A 15,268-nucleotide genomic window follows, 5' to 3' on the forward strand; every position below is an offset into this window, starting at 1 on the left:
GGAAAGCTGCCACCTTAGCATTCTGTTGTATAGGCGGCATCTACCTTAGAACCATGCCTTTGGGCACGTCCCTGATGCCAGAGCCAGACCGAGGTGTGGGGGGCAGCCGGGACAGGCTCATCTAAATCCCTTCAAGTCATTATTATTTAAACAGTTTCACTTTCCGCTGATGGGGATATGGAGAAGTTGATTTTCTGAACTACATATATATGTGGGTCTATGTGTATGCACACATACCTACTTCTTTTTTTGACCATATTTGTGTGCAAAAGTAAGAAAGTAAATTATTACATATTCTTAGATGCCCACATTTCAGTACCCATCTCTTGGGGACAAAAAAAAAAGGACGTTTCCCCTCATAGTAAGTAATACTCTGTGACATCTCAAATTAATCATTAGTCCCTTTTCTCATTATGCCCGGTTCATAGTCATACTTCCTAAATTCTTCCAAAATGTCCTTTAGAGTTGGTTGGTTTTAAGACAGCACAGGGCTTTGGTTTCTATGTCCCTTAGGCTCTTATGATTGGGAGAGTCCTGTTTGCATTTCATTGGCATGTTGAAGAGATTAGCCTGATTGCAGCTTTATATAGTGTGAATTAATTTGCTCCTTTGTCTCCTGAACTTACTATAACTTGTAAATTACATTTAAAGATTCAATTAGATTCAAGTTAAATGTGAGGAGAATGCACTCGAAGTGATGTTGTTTGCTCATCGCTGGTGGTGGAGAGGCTCACCACGGTATTAGGGCACTGATGCCCTCCGTTATAAAGCTACATTTTTCTTCCTGCCACCAAAAGCCATCCGCGTGGTGATACCTTGTCACTGGGTGGTTCTCTGGCTCCCCATCAACTCTTACTTAATGGTTTTACTTCCATTTGATGTCTCGTATGATTTAATAATTCCCTTAGGGTTTAGAAAAGAGGAATTTTTCTACTTTTCTCAGTCGGTCCACATTGGTATTCTTTTGTGAAATAGAAGTTTCTTTCCTCGGCTGGTGCTGTTTGATTACCCTTTAATAAATTTTCTGCTGAACGGCCTATGTTTTGATCTTTTTGTTAGAATAACTTGTTGTGTAGACAAAATAAATGATGACCATAGAATTTGTCATTCGAACCAGGACATTTTGAGAAGGAATTAGTTGCTATTAATAATGAGGCTGTGGCGATTCACAGACCTGTACCCCTGGGGCTAAGAATACATTATATGTTAAATTAAAAATAAATAAATAAATACAATTTTTAAAAAGGAAAAAAAAAATAATGAGGCTGAAATAAAAAGCATAAGCTGGGGATCCTGACTGAGCAGGAACCTTTGGTCACTTTAGGTTCCTGCTCAGGAACCTAAATGAACCTACATGAAATGTAGGGAGGTGTTTGGTCTTTTATTTGGGTTCCCCCCCCCTTTATTTTCTCTGGAAGACTATTTGCTTTAGGGGGGAGTAGAACCAATATATTGCTACCAGTTATGTAAGGAGCTGTATGTAAAAACCTGAGTTAGCTGGGCCCGTGTTTCTGGTCTCTTCCCAAGATGTTTTAGCTCTCTTTATAGACCACTGCCAAGCACCTGGCTAGCCCGCCCTTGATCCCACTGAGGATTAGAGACCCCTTAGTCTTCCCCAGTTAGTCCAGGGCACTTTTCCTTTTCCGTTAGGAAAACCCTCCCAGCACAAGGATTAGACCCGTGGTATGTTGGATTCCCCCACCTGCTGCTGCATTCCACCTCCCTCCCTCTCTCTCTCTTTCTCTCTCTCTCTGTCGTGTTGCCCCAGCAGACGCTCTGGGGACTGTAGGAAGAGCACCAAGGAGGATGTGGGCCCCACATCTTGAGTACCACTGAGCCCAATGGCCTCATTTTCACAGAGGAACTATGAAATACACATGACTCAAGCCATTCTTTTCTCTGTAGTCAGGATAGCTGTTACCTCTTTCCTGATTTTTTGCGTGCGCCCTACTGGTGTATCGTTAGCATTTTAGCTCCCTCCTCTACTTCCGGTAGGTCTTCTTTGTTGTTCTGTCTGAATAATTAAAAGTAAGAATACTTCATTGATATTCTGGACCTGATTTCTTGGTTTTGGGGGAAGTTTTTTGGGTTTTTTTGTTTGTTTTTTAGTATTTTACTTATTTATTTGACAGAAGGAGGGAGAGAGATCATAAGTAGGCAGAGAGGCAGACAGAGAGAGGGAAACAGGCTCTCTGCTGAGCAGACAGCCCAATGTGGGACTCGATCCCAGGACCCTGAGATCATGACCTGAGCCGAAGGCAGGGGCTTAACTCCCTGAGCCACCCAGGCATCCTGGACCTGATTTCTTATATGATGCCATCACCTTACAGAACTCTTTCTGAACTCAGGACCAACTTCTCTGAGTGCTGTCTCTACTTGTGGTTCGTTCACTTGGGATCCAGGGGACATGGACTTTGGTCATGGTTAGCAGCGTGAGAAGTGGAGCCTGCCACGCGCCTCTGCTCAGAACTTGCAGCACTGGCACTGTTCTCTGCAGGACCCAGCTGATGCCAAGAGTCAGTGCTGGCCACTTGCCAGGGATGCTGAGAGCAAAGGCCAAGCATGTCTCTCTAATTCTTTTCTATCTGCTGAACTCCTGTTCATCCTTCAAGACCCTCTCCAGGGGGCGAGCCTCTGATAGTCCCTGCTAAAGGGTCTCCCCTCAAAACCTGATAGGGACTGTTCACGTTTGACCTTCACAAATGATTGTTCCCAGAATAATACATGGATACTGTCCATGATTTCAGTGACCATGATGTAGGTGTCATTCTAGATGAACTATGAAGTTTCAGAGCTGGAAGTATTCAGGGTTTCTTTTTGGTTTTGTTTTTTTTTTTTCCTGCTGTTTTTGAAGGTCTGGGTTCTGGAAAGTTCTGTTACCATTGTAGCCCCTGTTTGCTGAACACTTCCTTTATGTTAGATTCTATACTTAGTCATCTACATGCATTATTTCGTTTAATCCTCAAAGCGACCTAAAGTGGTAGATATTTCCCATCATCTGCATCAACAATAGAGGAAACCAGTTCTCAGAGAGGTTGAATCACTTGTTTAAAGTCACACAGTTAGTAAGTGATAGGAGTAGGAGTTGAAATCAGATTTCTGTCTCTAGAGCCCAAGCTTTTAATCACTGTTGAAATACTTTACAGAGGGTGGATGGATGGGTGAGACATAGGTAGGTAGAAAATTGACCATAGTTAGATAAATAGATGATAGACTAATAGAAAGATATCTGTGAATAGGTAAATCACTTACCAGGAAAGATGCAAATTATTCATTAATCTTTATAAATGTTGCCTATAGGTACCTCCCTATGTACAAGATCAAGAGGAAAAATTATATAGAATTATTGGAAAACAGGGGCGTCTAGGGGGATCAGTGGATTAAAGCCTCTGCCTTTGCCTTGGGTCATGATCCCAGGGTCCTGGGATCGAGCCCCACATTGGGCTCTCTTCTCAGTGGGGAGCCTGCTTCCACCTCTCTCTCTCTGCCTGCTTCCTGCCTCTCTGCCTACTTGTGTTCCCTGCCTGTCAAATAAATAAGTAAAATCTTAAAAAAAAAAAAAAAGAATTATTGGAAAACAAACCTAGCAGGATTATCATCCAGAAAGTTTGTCCTGTTTAACCACATGTAAGTTATTCATACACCATGGAAGATGTTCTAAATCAGAAATAATTCAGAATTATTATTTCTTTATTTTAGCCTATAATCTCAACCGTTTCCCCCCCTACTCTACCCATTAGCTTTTTGCTGCAGTCAAACTAGAACCAATAAGAAGGATACAACAAAATCATTTGAGTTTCCCTTTTTCTACTTTGATTAGCCAAGTCACTGATCATAATAAGCAATCAGATGGCTCAGAGGGGCAGCACAGAAGCAAGGAGACAGGAGAAGTCCAGGCGATGCAGAAGCAGTTTGGGAGAAGTTTGCAATTGGCTTTAATTTGATATAGTCTTCCAATTTTATTTATTAAAAGAATAAGAAGCATGCTAAGATGCTGGAGAATTTTATAAATTCCTGCATTAATTTTTTTTGTTATTAAAAAAAAGCCTGGGGGCGCCTGGGTGGCTCAGTGGGTTAAGCCGCTGCCTTCGGCTCGGGTCATGATCTCAGGGTCCTGGGATCGAGTCCCGCGTCGGGCTCTCTGCTCGGCAGGGAGCCTGCTTCCCTCTCTCTCTCTCTGCCTGCCTCTCCATCTACTTGTGATTTCTCTCTGTCAAATAAATAAATAAAATCTTTAAAAAAAAAAAAAAAAGCCTGAGGGTTCTGAATATCTTTAGATAAAGAACACAATAAGCAGATGGCTGTAAGTTTACTTTTTTTTTTTTCTGGGGTCCACCACCTGCTTTAATATACTGAAACATCAGGTCAAATGAGTTCACTGCCTACAGTACTGAAAGCTCCCTGACATTAGCCAGAGAACACAAATCTCAATCACACTGGCACGTAGTGAGAAAAGTCCTCACTGCAAGCTTTTGGCAAAGACTGCTCTATCTGTGTTCACCTTAAGAGACCAAATAATCCCTAATCTCACTTGCCTGAAATTCCCTCCAAGGAGTTCAGCAGATCAGACACCTTCTTGAGATCTCCATATGTTCCATAGCCCATAAATCCAAAATACACATATAAGTTGGCTTTGGGGCATAAGCCACTGTTGGAGTTGACTTTTAACCTCGTGCTTAAATTTTTAATTTAATTTAAAAATGCACAAGGGGGACACCTGGGTGGCTCAGTGGGTTAATCCTCTGCCTTCAGCTCAGGTCATGATCCCAGGGTCCTGGGATCAAGTCCCGCATCGGGCTCCCTGCTCAGCAGGGAGCCTGCTTCCCCCCCCCCCTCTCTCTGCCTGCCTCTCTGCCTGCTTGTGACCTCTCTCTCTGTGTCAAATAAATTTTTAAAAAATCTTAAAAATGCACAAGGAATTTGAATGTTGAATTTGAAAATGCAAAAGGAATTTCAGAAGTAGATTTAGCCCATCTGCCTGATCTAGGGCTGAGTTCTTCTTGAAGAGATTTCCTGTTAAAAGTTCCCTACTTGATGAGCCAAATATTGGACATCTAGTGTTTCCTCTGACTCTCACAGCCATCCTGACTGTATTTTTTATCTGATGATAAATAGTAAGTGTAAGCCTCCTGCAGACTTTTGGAGGCAGACAAGACCATTGTCTGGTCAAGAGAACACTGGGTCAAGGTCTAGGCTTTGATGGAACTCCCTCTACCACTCTTCACCTCTGGGCCTTTCACTGAGTGAATCTCACTTGCGTCAGACTCTGGTTTGCGATCTATAATCTCTACTTTCTCTTTTAAATTCTGAAATCCTGTGATATATTACAGTAGACTGTCCTTATCTGAGAAACCATTATCCTATGCGGTCCAATGAAAATCTGACACCCCAAAATTTACCTGAAAATGAAATGAACAAAGACATTATTCTCTACATGGGTAAACAACTAAAAATTCTGTCTTCAGCTCAGAAGACGGCATTGATCTTGAATGTGTTTGTTTTTTTTAAAGAGTGACAATAGAGTGTCATTTTTTTTCTCTTGAGTGACATATTTACTTCTATTTTTGTTCTGTTTTGTTATCTAATGAGCCGTATCTCCTAATAACCTTTTGCAAGAATAAAACAAACAAAACAAACAAAAAACCCTGTATTTGTCTTCCACAGTGAACTCTGATGATTCTCGGATGCCGGTCTTTATTATTACTTGTTTGGAATGCTTGGCGCTTTAGAGATAATAAGATAAGACTTGGATATGCTTTAATACTCTAACCTTCATTAGGAGATGTAGTAGGGAAAGGGCACCTGTCTCCCATTCATTTACTCTACCTGAAGGGCATAGTGGCTGTGGGTGACACGCTTCACGTTGTCCCTTTGCTGCCTGCTCACGTTTTGGCTGAGCATCTGTGCCTTCTGCAGGTGGGTCCACCCAGGATGGCATTGTCCCCACCTGAGACCAGGGCTGCTATTACTACAGAACAGAGATTCGCAAACCCATGGGCCAAATTCAGCCTGCTGCCTGTTTTTATAAATAAAGTTTTATTGGAACACAGCCATGCTCATTTGTTTGCATATTGTCTGTGGCTGGTTTTACACCCAATGGCAGAGTTGAAGAGTTGCGACAGAGACTGAATGGCCCACAAAGCCCAGAATATTTACTGTCTGTTCCCTCCCACCACCACCACCACCAAAAAGGGCAAATCGCTCATATAGAAGAAGACTGAATGTTCAAAGGCAACAGTGTCCTGCTTCCACTTCCATTAGGCAGAACTTACCATAAGACCCCAGTGCTCAGAGTTACCCAGAGCTGAAGTTGAGAGTACGCGGGGAATGATTGGACTGTACCAGTCCGTGGGACTCCATATATATTGCTTTGCCCAACAAAGCTTGATAGAAGTGAGCACCAGAGAACTCTATCTTATATTCTGTGGCACTGCCTCTAAGTGCCCTGCAAACAATGTCTCAATGAAATCTGGTATAGATGACCGGAAGCACTCGTTGAGCTGATCTGGCTCTGAGAGCAAGGATCGAGTCTTACAAGTCTTGCCTTTTGTGTCGTTATAGTGCCTCATGCAGCTGGTAAAGGAGAGTGTAGTAGGGTTGAACCATCAACAGAACCAAGAGTAAGATTGACAGGATTTTGTAAGGGGTCTAAGGGAACATGCACGTGACCGGAAGTCAACCCTACCTCCAGTCACAAGTGAGCTCAGGAGCCTTGCTGTCCACATATAATCCTTCAGGTCGTTTGGGTTCCTCTGTTTTGACTCCCTGACTGCCAGGTAGTCTTTTGACTCTGGCTGACCCTGATGGGTTTCTTCATTATCACTCTGGCATCTTGATGTAAATAAAGTAATGAACTGAAATTTGATCTGTAATGAGTTCAAGTAGTTTAGCATGAGGAGCTCCTCGGACCTGATCATCCTTGTCGGAATGAAAGTTTTGATCCTAAGGAACCTGTACTCAAGTTAAGGGAAGACGACATGGAGACACCTGCTTTAATCAGCAGCCTTCTTTCTCACGGCTCACGCTTAGCTGCAGTCCCCGGAGCCTCTCTGATGACCCACATCGTGTGTGCATTATAGTATAGTTATTTATAGTATGTTCATTTCCATTACCAGAGTACAAGCTCCTGGAGGACAAGACTCACATCTTTTTTCCCTTATTTTATGGTTCCCACTGGTGTCTGCAAAGTGCCTAGCTCTCAGTGTAGACTTTCAGAGAATGTAATTGAATGAAAGAGTGAGTCATGAGGAAGTTAATAAATGCTGTGTCTTTCCTAATTTCTCTCCATCTTCCCTCTCTCTTTCTACCTGTTCAAATCCTATTTAATCTGCATGGCGTAACGCACCCCCCACTTCTCCACACTATTCTCTAGTGACTAAGGTTCATAATCATCTCTCTTTTCTTATTGCATTCGTAGTTAGCAGCTAACAATTTTGCACTTAATTATTTCTTAATTGATTCATCTGTGCTATCTTTGTTTCCCAGGTAGCCTGATGTCCCTCAAGGCACAGAATATATATATTTTAAGTATTCTGTACCAGCTCCCTGTGCCAGCCCCCTCCCTGCAGCACACATAGTTCATCAGCTTTCACATATAACAGCTTTGCAATAAATTAGTGTAAATTAACTGAATTAAACACTGCCATTACATTTCAGTACAGGCAGGCAGGAATAAGAAGCAGTTTCCTGATGTTTCTTGGTCTGTTTCAGAAGTGTAAAAATTGTATCAAAATTAGTCGCAGGTTTGAAAGTTATCCTATAAAAGACAAGTAAGTTAGCAAAGTGCAAAGCCAAATGAGCAAATTGAAAAAGGCCTCTTCCTTCCTTTTTCTCCCTCTCTTCCTCTCTGTTTCTCTCTTATCTCGTTTTGCCTTTGTTTTTAATTATAATGTCAATTTATCTGTTTAAGCAACAGACTTGAGAGTCTGTCTCTGGGACCCACGCCTGGCCCTGGCTCTCGCGTCTGTCTTGCAGACACACTGTTGCCCGGCTCGTTCCCCATTTGTCACTGGTGGTCCCTTTATGGGAAACATTCAGATCACCTATCCCTATACAAGATTCCTAAGAATCTGAAACTCTGTAACAAATGCAGTGAGAGGAACTTTTTTGAGCTACTTAATTTACTTTTACAAATCTGCGCTTCTGGGGTTGGTTTAAGTTCTTTGGCAACAGATCATTTTGATGCAGGATTCCTTAGACTTCTCCTTTGTCCCACAGAACAGTCTCCCATGAGTCGTTGTCACAAACCGTGAGAGTGACACCTGCTTGCCGCCACTGGATGATCTTTGTTTTAAATCTGGAATTTTGTATTGAAAACAAATAACGTTTTAGGACCCAAATCCCTGCAATAGATGCTGTGTTTTCTTGAGCTCTGATCATGGTTGTGCCAGGTGTTAGAAAGGAAGGAGGAAAGTCAAGGTTGGCCCTCTACAACATGAGCTCTCCAGGGGATGGAAGTGTTTGTGTAATGAGTAATCCTGAGCAGCTAACCAGCCTAACCAGATTACTGACCAGGCTCCTTTCAGCCACAGGATCTGCCAGAGCGGGGAGGGACTTGAAGGGCTCTTGGCACAAAGCCTGTACTTGGCTCTCCCGTCAGAATGGCAGGTTTACAGAGTGGGTACTTCCCTCCAGTTTTTTTGGGGGGGGGGCGCGGGGGAGGGTTGGTGTGTTTTGTTTTCTTTTGTGTTTTTAACGTCCACTTTGACAATTTCTTTTCCTTTTTGCCTTTGAATCCTTGTGGTCATGTGGTTTCCTGTACAGGAACCATGTGTTTCTGGCTTCTCCTTAGCTTCCACGTGCCAAATAAGATCTCATGGAGTGATCTAGCTTTCGACTCCCCCAAGACTGTTCCTCTTACAATGAGGTCTTCTTAGGATTTTTAATGAAGCTGACCTAGTTTTTCTAACCTTCTTTTCAATAATTAAAAATGTGAAATTCTACCCAGAGTCATTTTCTGTGCCAGAACTTCATTTCAGTCTCTGACTTGGGCTACAAATCTGTCATAAATACAGCTTCTCAACAGGAGGCCCGTGTGCAGGAGTCGAGGAGCCCCACAGGCACTGCTACCACCGCCCCATAGCGAGCTCCACTGACTACTCCAAGACGCTATTCCTTTATCTGACTATGTTTGGTTGGATTTATACCAAATGTCAGAGATTTCTTTTTTCACTTACCACCCACAGGTACTTTCCCCCTTTTGGTGTAATTGCTGAGGGTTGTATGCCTATAACTTATTACTTTTTTTTTTTTTTTTAACCACAGCTGTAATGTGATATAGTTTACCTGCTGAGTCATCTCTGAATTTCATTCATGTTTCTTTCATCCAAAAAAAAAGAAAAAAAAAACCCACTGTATTTCTAATTTCTGCGCTATTCTTGGTGTAGATTTCAGTTACCCTTCCAGTCACAGGTGGTGGGATTTTTTTTCTCTTTAATTTTTTTTTAAAGATTTATTTATTTGTGAGAGAGTGGGGGAGGGAGGGAGCCGGAGGAGAGGCAGAGGGAGAGGGAGACAAGCAGACTCCTGTCTGAGCAGGGAGCCAAGCCGTGATCGTATAGTGGTTAGTACTCTGCGTTGTGAGCAGGGAGCCAACACGTGACTAGATCCCAGGACTCTGAGATCATGAACTGAGCAGAAACCAAGAGTTGGCAGGCTTAACCAGCTGAGCTGCCCAGGCATCCCTTCTCTTTAATTTTAAAAAGATGTTTCAAACAAGAATAAGTTCTCGTTACTGAAAGGTCCCCCAATAATGGGTCCGTGATTAAAGGAGCGAGACTGATACAAAGCGAAGGTCAAACAAAGCTTTATTCCGCGCCAAGCATCAAGAATCAAACCCACCGGCCCGGGGCCATGCCTCTTACAGAGAGCTCAACCCCCCACTGCCTTACCAACTAACTTTTAATGGGCAAGGGCCATGTGGTTGGGCCTGGCCACACACGGGTGGCCAGTGAGATTGTAACACACAGAGAAAGCTGCACAGTCATGCTAGGTCACACACGGATGGCCAGTTGAACTGCAAGTCACCCTAGTAGATATTTGAACTAGCCTATCACCTTGGTCAGAATTTGTGCCCAAAAGGTGGGGGCCCATACTCCTTGGTAGCTAAGGAGACAGTATGCGCCCCCACTGATTGGATACCTTCACCTGGCCTGACCCACCCTTGTATTTGGGCTTTGTTGCCTGGGACTGGTTTCCTGGGCTTGCTTTTAAGTAAGTCCCAGAGTTGGGGGGGGCGGGGCGGGCAGGGTCAGTTTAAGTTTTACTGCATAAACAACAAAATCACTAACCCAAGATGGAATCCCTCTGACTTAATAGGCCCTTACAGTTACAAGTCAGACTGGAGCATAAATTAAATTGGATCAAAAGAGAGGAGCAGTTGGAATTTTTTGGAAGGGGGAGGAGGGCAGGGAGGGGGAGGGGCAGAGGCTGAAGGGGAGAAAGAATCATAAGCAGCCTCCACACTGAGCTCTGAACCCAACACTGGGCTCCATCTCATCACCCTGAGATCATAACCTGAGCTGAAATCAAGAGTTGGTTGCTTAACCAACTAAGCCTCCCAGGTGCCCTCAATTGGATTTTTTTTTTAAAGATTTTATTTATTTATTTGACAGAGAGAGATCACAAGTAGACAGAGAGGCAGGCAGAGAGAGAGAGAGGGAAGCAGGCCCCCGCTGAGCAGAGAACCCGATGCGGGACTCAATCCCAGGACCCCGAGATCATGACCTGAGCTGAAGGCAGCGGCTTAACCCACTGAGCCACCCAGGCACCCTCAATTGGATTTTTTTAAAAAAACATATTAAAGAGAGAAAATGTCGTAATTCATTTGATTGGAGCTTTTATTTTGGTGACATCTAAACTTCTCTCATATATTTTTAACTATTTAAAATAATTATATCCCATTTCTGAATTTCTTATTTTGTCTATACCCAGCGGTAACCCTGAAGTTAAATATATAAGGAAGTTAGCAGGTACAAGGTGTAATTGTAAACTAATGAGCACGATTTCCTTAATCAAATCACTCATACTACAGAAGGATGTTTTGTGGGTAATCACCAAGGATTAGAGACAGTTCAAACAAGTTCCCAGAAAAGGACTCTGTCCAAAATATACAGATGTTCTTTCTATCCCTAATGAACTTTACCATTTCTCCTTTTCATATAACCCTTTTTTTGCCACATGTTGGTAGAGTCCTTTGCAGACAGGGATTGTATCATGGGGAATCTCGCCCATAGCCTTAGCACCTATGAGAATGTCGTAGTCAAAATGTATCGTGAGTTCTAGACGACCCTGCAGTTTTCTCGTGTTAGGAGAGCAACAACTGAAATCTTACTTCATGAATTTTCCTGTTGCCTTGCTTTTCACTGAGAACCATCAGAAACCTGTTTCTTCCATTAAAGAGAGTATGACAGAATTGCCTGTCCATAAGGTACCACTCCGTTTGCCCAGGGCTACGGGGAATTCCAAGGCCTGAAAGCTTGATATTGACAAGCATGAAACAGATAGACAAATTATTTCATTCTGGGGCCAGGACCTGAGGAAGAGCAGGAAGCATATCTGCTAAATGAAGTTAAAAGATGCCTTTCCTCTCTGTGTTGTCTCTACATTCGTCAGAGGCATTTAAATTCAGAATTTAGTTCTTACATAATCAGGCCAGTAATAGCCCAGTGAGGTAATTACATAAAGGCAGGTAGCTAAGAACCCCCTTACTCCTATATTTTCTTCTAGAAAATATAACCTGCCATCATAACCACTACCACATTTTCTACAAAATTACCTTAATTTGGGTCACATGTTGAGCACCTGCTGTGTTCTAGGCCCTCAGCTGAGTGTCCGTGACCAAACACAAAGGTACTCGTGGTCCCTGACTCCACCGAGTGTGAGAGAGTCCTGACTGGGCAAACACATGTGCGAAAATACCTGGGTTTTTTTTTTTTTAATCAGTTACCAAGTTATCAATTACAAAATGTCTCAAAGCAGCAGCAAGTTATTCAGTCCCCATGGATGGATTAGAGTACAGATTCATCAACTAACCCTCCCATTTTCTAGCACACTCTTAAACGTGCCTTGTCTCCTAGACAGTTAAATAAGTCCCATGTAGACCATGGGAGATTTCTCTCCCTGACATCAGGAAAGAGCTACTGCCGGCCACTTGTGACACATACATCGCCTTGGAAATGTACCTTGTGCCTGTCACCATAGCAACACCCTGAGAATGACCTCAGCAGCCACTCAGAATCATTCCTACAAAACAAATTATAGCTATAATTAACTCTCTGAATTTACTCTGCAGTATAAATTTGTTCAGACCTTGGTGTTTCTTTGTAAAAGGTTAAATGAATGGAATAATCCACCACAAGTCCCTCTCCCCCCATAGCCCATCCAAGTTTCTCTTCAGAATATCAGATGCTTCAATGGAAAGCATGGTTCCATTCAGAGACTCTTCTGTTACTTTTTCTTAGAATGTGACAAGAATCAACACGAAAGGACATGCGGGTCCTACCGCTCTGTGCCCCAGAACAGGAGTGGCTGTTTCCCCTAAGCCAATGTCAAATGCAGAAGGTGCGGTGAGCCCAGAGCAAGGGGGCCACATAGATGGGGCTTAGGCTGGGAGAAGCTCTCCACGCTGGCTGCTCCCCGGAGCGAAAAATGCAGGACTCCAATGCACCCACATTTCCCCGCCTCCACAACCCAGTCCTGGTGCGCAGCTACTGAGACTCCCAGACCTTCCTTTGGGAGACAATCGCTTATACGTCTTTTGGGTGGTTGGTTGTGTTTTGTCATTTCGTTCTTCTTGCCTTGTTTTGGAGGTGCTTGGGCTTTGCCTTGGGTTGGGTCCTCGATGACGTGCGGTTCAACTAGTGGACCTCAGTCCCGCTCCTTTCAGCTTTTTCCTTGCAGGGAGCTGGATTAATACAACTTGAATACTCCAGATTAAAGTGAGCCTTTCTCTCCCCACCACCCACTGAGACAAAGCCAAAAGAATGCCAAGCGAGAACTGGAGAAATGCATGGAACATCTCCGATAGTCATTTCCTTGCTGTACAATTTGTACAGTGAACAGTCAGAGTAGAGCGTGGCAAGTAGCATGTCAGTGCTCCGTGTAAGTTCATTGTTGCAAGGGTGTCATTCCTCTTTGCGGACTGTGCTGATGTTGAAAAGGAGCAAAGGAAAGGCAAAGAAGGAAAAGTGTGCAAGTCTGAACGCTCTAGATATTCAGCTGATATTGCAGCAGTGCCCTTGGTTCATGGAGAGATACCATAGGCCACATTTTTAGGGGAGTCAGTAAGTCCTTCTTAGTGCTTTTGGTCACGGAAACAGCACCCCGATTCTCTCTTGTTCTGTCATGGGCCGTGTTGTGATTTCCCATTCCTGTGATGATTCTCTAAGTTCTCCTCTGCAAAGAAAGACACATTCGTGCTTGGAGTAGTCTGTTGAGTTCACCTCCGAGTACCTGAAAGCCATGATTTCTCTCTACTGCAGGAACATGACAGCGCCTTGTGTGCAGGCATGAGCCATCCCGTTTGACCTCTGTGAGTTGTAGCACGTGAGCAGACATGGTTGACCGGGCAGCGTGTTTCTGGGCCAGCTTGTCCATGGAAACTAGAAGTTCTCTCATTCCTGACTTGATTTTTGTGTATAGTAGTTAAGTAAATGGTGGTCTCGCAGGCTTCAAAATGTGCATTCATTTCAAGTGTTTCAAATCAGGGAATTGGTAAATCAGAAAACCCCATGGCTATAGACTTGCCAGTCGATTTTGTATTTACAGTGTGTTGAGCTGGTTTATCTGTAGAATGAGACACAGTACAAACCAGCTCCCAGAACAAGGGCTTGTTAAGCCCATCAGATACCTCCAAGACCATGCCAAGATTATTGACTAAAATTTTGGATCCGGTCCATTTTTCTTCCTGCCTCTCACACCAGTATTGTCCTAGCCTCCCTGTCTTCATCCTCCAGCCATTGTTTATAGTAATTCAAGATATCAGGCTGGTTCCTATCAGTCAGTAGAGAGCTAATTGCCAGCTAGAGAATAATTGATGTGTTTGGGGTAAGGCCACCAGAATACTAATTAATTTGTTACTTTGCATTAGGAATTTCCAAGGTATCCTTTCCTTTTGTCCCAAAGAATTTGATAGACCTCCAAAAATGCAATAGTTTTATGTCTTTGTTAAAACCACTTAGCTCTACTATTTTATGATCCATGAATCTTAGAGAATTAATGCAATATTTCTTGTCAACACCCAATTTCAAATTTAATAATATAAGTAATATGGAAACGCCGCTAGTAACAATGGTATTTAAATAATGCAAAGATTAAATACCAGCATAGGAAATCCATCTGCCCATCCAACAAATATTCATTAAGTACTGTCCTCCAGGCACTCTTTCAGGTTCTAAGGCAAAAATAATGCTGGTCAAGACAAAACCCTTCCCATAGGTGGGTCACTTTGACTGACTATTTGTACTCTTGCTGAGTTAGCAACATACTCCACACTAGACATTTCCTGTATGTACCTCAGAACTCAGTGTCTTGTTTTGTGGGCATAAAGGTGTTGAGATTCTAATCCCCTCCGATTCTATTCATGGGGCCACCTTTTCTTTAAGTCTTAATGCATATGTTAGTTACTTAGTGTGTACACTTCGTAGCTGTATGCTTTGAAACCATGCCTGTGTCGCATCCTGTTCGGGGCCAAGGGGAGCATAGCAAGCCTTTGGAATCATTAGGATGCCGTGCAAAGCGGTCCTTTTCACCTATTGGTCATTAATTCTGTCAAATCAGGTCATTCTCAAAGTTGCAAAATATTGGTTTGCAATTTGAGAGAGTGAAAAGTAAATGGAATATAACGGTTTTGAGATGACAGAATTACTCTGATGGAGAACAAACGTGTGGTTGCCAGGGGTTAAGCTCAGGAGAGGCAGTGCGCAGGACTCTTTCTTCGTGGTGACAGAACAGTTCTGTATCCTGATTGTGGTGGGTATTGTATGAATCTTGACACGTGATAAAATTTCACAAGAACTATATACCCCCCAAAAAATGTGTGTGTGTGTAAGAACTAGTGAAATCTAAATAGATTGTATTTGAGTCAATAGTATTGGATCAATGCCAGTTTCTTGGTTTTGGTAATACATCGTTGTATGTAAGGTATTATTGGGGGTAGACTGGGGGAAGGGTACAGGAGAATTCTCTGGAATATTTTGCGACTTCTTGTAAGTTAAAAAATTATTTCAAAATGAAAAGGATTTGTTGTTTGTTTTTTTAAAGGAATGGA

The 15,268-nt window shown here is 42.9% G+C and overlaps 1 protein-coding gene across 1 annotated transcript in view; it reads left to right on the forward strand.

Annotated features, from left to right (window-relative positions):
• The window catches only part of GNAQ (G protein subunit alpha q), a 305,806-nt gene that overhangs the window by 209,732 nt on the left and 80,806 nt on the right, over positions 1 to 15,268 (forward strand). The window lies entirely within an intron of this gene.

This window comes from Mustela putorius, unplaced genomic scaffold (assembly GCF_011764305.1).
Source record: "Mustela putorius furo isolate JIRA1106 unplaced genomic scaffold, ASM1176430v1.1 tig00000854_pilon_pilon_pilon, whole genome shotgun sequence".
NCBI lineage: Eukaryota > Metazoa > Chordata > Mammalia > Carnivora > Mustelidae > Mustela > Mustela putorius.